Below are 6,000 nucleotides of genomic sequence, written 5' to 3'. Positions count from 1 at the left end.
GACTAGGAGGCAGTCTGGTAAGGGAGGTTGGAATGTTGTGATTAGGACCCAGTCTGGTAAGGCTGGTTGGAATGTTGTGACTAGGACGCAGTCTGGTAAGGGAGGTTGGAATGTTGTGACTAGAACGCAGTCTGGTAAGGTTGATTGGAATGTTGTGACTAGGACGCAGTCTGGTAAGGGAAGTTGGAATGTTGTGATTAGGACGCAGTCTGGTAAGCATGTTGGAATGTTGTGACTAGGACGCAGTCTGGTAAGGCTGGTTGGAATGTTGTGACTAGGACGCAGTCTGGTAAGGGAGGTTGGAATGTTGTGACTAGGACGCAGTCTGGTAAGGCAGGTTGGAATGTTGTGAGTAGGACGCAGTCTGGTAAGGCAGGTTGGAATGTTGTGAGTAGGACACAGTCTGCTAAGGCAGGTTGGAATGTTGTGAGTAGGACGCAGTCTGATAAGGCAGGTTGGAATGTTGTGAGTAGGACGCAGTCTGCTAAGGCAGGTTGAAATGTTGTGAGTAGGACGCAGTCTGGTAAGGCAGGTTGGAATGTTGTGATTAGGACGCAGTCTTTTAAGGCTGATTGGTATGTTGTGACTAGGACGCAGTCTGGCAAGGGAGGTTGGAATGTTGTGACTAGGACGCAGTCTTTTAAGGCTGATTGTAATGTTGTAACTAGGACGCAGTCTGGTAAGGGAGGTTGGAATGTTGTGATTAGGATGCAGTCTGGTAAGGCAGGTTGGAATGTTGTGATTAGGACGCAGTCTTTTAAAGCTGATTTGAATGTTGTGACTAGGACGCAGTCTGGTAAGGGAGGTTGGATGTTATGATTAGGACGCCGTCTTTTAAGGCTGATTGGAATGTTGTGACTAGGACGCAGTCTGGTAAGGGAGGTTGGAATATTGTGATTAGGACGCAGTCTGGTAAGGCTGGTTGGAATGCTGTGATTAGGACGCAGTCTGGTAAGGCAGGTTGGAATGTTGTGACTAGGACGCAGTCTGGTAAGGCAGGTTGGAATGTTGTGATTAGGACACAGTCTGGTAAGGCTGGTTGGAATGTTGTGACTAGGATGCAGTCTGGTAAGGGAGGTTGGAATGTTGTGATTAGGACGCAGTCTGGTGAGGCTGGTTGGAATGTTGTGACTAGGACGTAGTCTGGGAAGGGATATTGGAATGTTGTAACTAGGACGCAGTCTGGTAAGACAGGTTGGAATGTTGTGATTAGGACGCAGTCTGGTAAGGCTGGTTGGAATGTTGTGACTAGGACGCAGACTGGTAAGGCTGGTTGGAATGTTGTGATTAGGACACAGTCTGGTAAGGCTGGTTGGTATGTTGTGACTAGGACGCAGTCTGGTAAGGCAGGTTGGAATGTTGTGATTAGGATGCAGTCTGGTAAGGCTGGTTGAATGTTGTGACTAGGACACAGTCTGGTAAGGGAGGTTGGAATGTTGTGACTAGGACGCAGTCTGGTTAGGCAGGTTGGAATGTTGTGATTAGGACGCAGTCTGGTAAGGCTGGTTGGAATGTTGTGATTAGCACGCAGTCTGGTAAGGTTGGTTGGAATGTTGTGACTAGGGCGCAGTCTAGTAAGGGAGGTTGGAATGTTGTGACTAGGACGCAGTCTGGTAAGGCAGGTTGGAATGTTGTGACTAGGATGCAGTCTGGTAAGGCAGGTTGGAAGATTGTGAGTAGGACACAGTCTGGTAAGGCAGGTTGGAATGTTGTGATTAGGATGTAGTCTTTTAAGGCTGATTGGAATGTTGTGACTAGGAGGCAGTCTGGTAAGGGAGGTTGGAATGTTGTGACTAGGACGCATTCATTTTAGGCTGATTGGAATGTTGTGACTAGGACGCAGTCTGGTAAGGGAGGTTGGAATGTTGTGATTAGGACGCAGTCTGGTAAGGCAGGTTGGAATTTTGTGATTAGGATGCAGTCTTTTAAGGCTGATTGGAATGTTGTGACTAGTACGCAGTCTGGTAAGGGAGGTTGGAATGTTGTGATTAGGACGCAGTCTTTTAAGGCTGATTGGAATGTTGTGACTAGGAGGCAGTCTGGTAAGGGAGGTTGGAATGTTGTGATTAGGACCCAGTCTGGTAAGGCTGGTTGGAATGTTGTGACTAGGACGCAGTCTGGTAAGGGAGGTTGGAATGTTGTGACTAGGATGCAGTCTGGTAAGGGAGGTTGGAATGTTGTGATTAGGACGCAGTCTGGTGAGGCTGGTTGGAATGTTGTGACTAGGACGTAGTCTGGGAAGGGATATTGGAATGTTGTAACTAGGACGCAGTCTGGTAAGGCAGGTTGGAATGTTGTGATTAGGACCCAGTCTGGTAAGGCTGGTTGGAATGTTGTGACTAGGACGCAGTCTGGTAAGGGAGGTTGGAATGTTGTGACTAGAACGCAGTCTGGTAAGGTTGATTGGAATGTTATGACTAGGACGCAGTCTGGTAAGGGAAGTTGGAATGTTGTGATTAGGACGCAGTGTGGTAAGCATGTTGGAATGTTGTGACTAGGACGCAGTCTGGTAAGGCTGGTTGGAATGTTGTGACTAGGACGCAGTCTGGTAAGGGAGGTTGGAATGTTGTGACTAGGACGCAGTCTGGTAAGGCAGGTTGGAATGTTGTGAGTAGGACGCAGTCTGGTAAGGCAGGTTGGAATGTTGTGAGTAGGAGACAGTCTGCTAAGGCAGGTTGGAATGTTGTGAGTAGGACGCAGTCTGATAAGGCAGGTTGGAATGTTGTGAGTAGGACGCAGTCTGCTAAGGCAGGTTGAAATGTTGTGAGTAGGACGCAGTCTGGTAAGGCAGATTGGAATGTTGTGAGTAGGATGCAGTCTGGTAAGGCAAGTTGGAATCTTGTGAGTAGGATGCAGTCTGGTTTAGCAGGTCAACATGCAGTGACTAGGATGCAGTCCGGTAAGGTAGGGGATAGATAATCATAATGATATTTCCGGACTATACGCAGATGGTCCAACAACAGTGGCAATCCATTATGGCTGCGAAACAGTGGTCAAGAGAGTTAATATGTAATGCATCCTGCTGTATTTGGCCCGTTTGAGAGTAGTCTCTAATTCACAGACTTTCTTCTTTGACACACCTGAAGAGGTATTTACATGGACAGATGAATCGGTATCCCTGAAGCCCACTACTCCACCCGCATAGTCTCAGACTCATCCCAGAGTGACCGGCGTAATCATCCCAAGAAATCCACGACAAAACGTCGTAATCGATCCTGATCATCCTGGATGAATATGCGTCCGCATGATGTGCACCAGCCGCTTGCGATTGCAGTGCTGCACAAAGCGGTCGCCCTTCTCCGCCATGCCCACATATCTGGACTATCTACTTCTTCCAGAAGAAAGGGCACTATCTATTGAACTGCATGCCTAGAGTACAACACATTTGTTGCTCTAGCACAACGGTGAGTTGGGTAAGGGACAAGGGGATTCATTAGGGATTTCCTCTCCCAAGCCCCCGTTGGGGTTTGGGGAAGGCTTCATACCGACAGATACTTCTTGGTCTCTGAAGTATTGGGGTGGGGGTTGTTCGTTTGTTTTTCTAACCCTATTATGTTATTCAATGGTATACCCTTAGACTGGATTAAAAGAAAAAGAGGACTAGGGGTTCAGAGCAAACATACCTCTGCTTCAATTGAATGCAGAGTGACTTGCATTGCTCATTAGTCCTGAAGAATGCCTATGAACTGCGGTTGGAGTCAATTGAGGGCAGAAACATGTTGACCTCTAGCAGGGGTATATTTGCTCTAAACCCCTAGTCCTCTTTTACTTTTAATCCTGTCCAAGGGTACCATTGAATAAACTTATAGGGTCCCATGAGGCAGTTTTAAACACACACTTTTCCTGCACTCTGCTCCTTACTCACTAATCTCCTGGGCCTCCCCCGTTGAAAACACCTCAGACCCTCTCCATTAATTTCCTCTTGGTGGAGAGTTGTAGCCCACACCTGGGCCCTTGCGGGTCCGGTGTGAGGAAGGAACCCCGCGATGAAGCATGTCACTTTCGGGTGAGTGAGGGTTCTCGTCCTAAAAAGAATATTTTCCTTCAACCACCCCCCCTAGTTGCTTGAGAACGTATTTTTTTGTGAGCTTAAATTAACCCTATCATTTGCTGCCTAAATATGCAGCTCGTAAGGGCCTCGCGTTATTGCAAAATCCCAATAAATTCTGTTGGAGAAAAAAACATTACCAGTTTAACAGAATAATTGTGAACATTTTTGAGGGGGAATGCCCAATGATTTGTATTTTCACTGGTGTGGGGGAGCAGCATTGAAAAGTTTGAAGACCACTATGTTATTATTTTAACATTATGTTATGTTAGGTTACGTTATTTGTGTTTTATAGTGCGCTGATCACCCCGTGAGGGCATCCAGGTGCTCTGCAGAAGGTCTATATGTATCTTTGAGAACATGGTGTGTGTTCTCCAAGGGCTGGTGCCAGACTGGGTAGAAGACTGTCTATTCACCCCCAAACTCCCAAACACCTTGGGCTCGATTCACAGAACTAACTTACGGCAAAATTCTAAACGTACTACTTTTGGTATTCACAGAAGGCATTTAGTAGTCTTAAGTTAGGATTTTGTCTTAAATTAGGATTTTGGCCTAAAGTAGGCTTTTGGCCTAAATTAGGATTTTGTCTCAAATTAGGATTTTTACCTAAATTAGGCTTTTGCCTTAAATTAGGATTTTGTCTTAAACTAGGATTTTTACCTAAATTAGGCTTTTGCCTTAAGTTAGGATTTTGTCTTAAATTAGGATTTTTATCAAAATTAGGCTTTTGCCTCAAGTTAGGATTTCGACTTAAGTTAGGATTTTGTCTTAAGTTAAACTTAAGTTTAACCTAAGTTTGTCTTAAGTTTAATTTAAGACAAAATCCTAATTTAAGACAAAATCCTAATTTAAGACTACTAAATGCCTTCTGTGAATACCAAAAGTAGTAAGTTTAGGATTTTGTCGTAAATTAGTTCTGTGAATCAGCCCCCTTGTTCTATAGCCAACCAGGGATCTTCTGTGAGCCCGTACGGCCAGTGCAGCCTCGGCGGTTTACACGGGATACATCGGCACAGAAAACAGACTATTTCATCTTTTTGGGAGGCGCCCACTGGCGCCTTGCGATAACTTCAAAGCGCTTTTCTACAGACACCAGAAGCGGAACAACAGTGCACAGCAGACAGTCCCCCTAGACTCAGGCAGGATGAGGTGACCCCATGGGAACACCCCAGAGAACGGGTCTAGGCAAAGGATTTCTTGGAGAGTTCGGTCCTAAGAAGCTTCCTGAATCAATACCCAAAAGAAAGAGGGTAGAGGCTATTAAATACCGCACCAAATAAGTGAAAAGTGTCTCCGATTATCAAATAGTGCAAGGAACCAAGGAGCACTCCCCTCTATACTCCTTAATTAGGAATAAATCTTACAATGACATTAGATGCAAAGAGATTCAGCACTATACAGCACAATATGAATATATCACATAAAAGTTCACGACAGTTGATACACAAAAAAAATCCAAATCTGAGATGTGTATTTCTTGAGATGATTTCTCTTTATTTTTCTTTAATAGGAATTTTCTTTATTTTTCCAAAGACAAAGAGACATGACCATAGCCAACGCGTTTCGTCTCTCAAAAGAGACTTCTTCAGGGCTTCTTAGTGTGATATTATGGAAGTTTATGAGATGTTTGTACACTTCAATAGTTCAAGAAATCCAATATTCAGAAGGCTTCTGTAAATTGTAAAATATCAGCAGAGGCATAATAACCCGCACCATGTGTAAACCTTGTGTTTCAGTTCGAAAACTTTCACAGGATACTGTGGCCCCTCTCCTCTGCCCAGTGACCACTGCACCTCTCCACAGGACACTCTGGCTCTTCTCCTCTGCCCGGTGACACCTGTGTCTTTCCACAGGACACTGTGACCCTTCTCCTCTGCCCGGTGACCCGTGCGCCTCTCCACAGGACACTATGGCCCTTCTCCTATGCCCGGTGACTTCCACAGGACACTGTG

This window comes from Lissotriton helveticus, chromosome 4_1 (assembly GCF_964261635.1).
Source record: "Lissotriton helveticus chromosome 4_1, aLisHel1.1, whole genome shotgun sequence".
NCBI classification, from domain to species: Eukaryota; Metazoa; Chordata; class Amphibia; order Caudata; family Salamandridae; genus Lissotriton; species Lissotriton helveticus.
Note: the sequence above shows the minus strand (reverse complement) of the source record.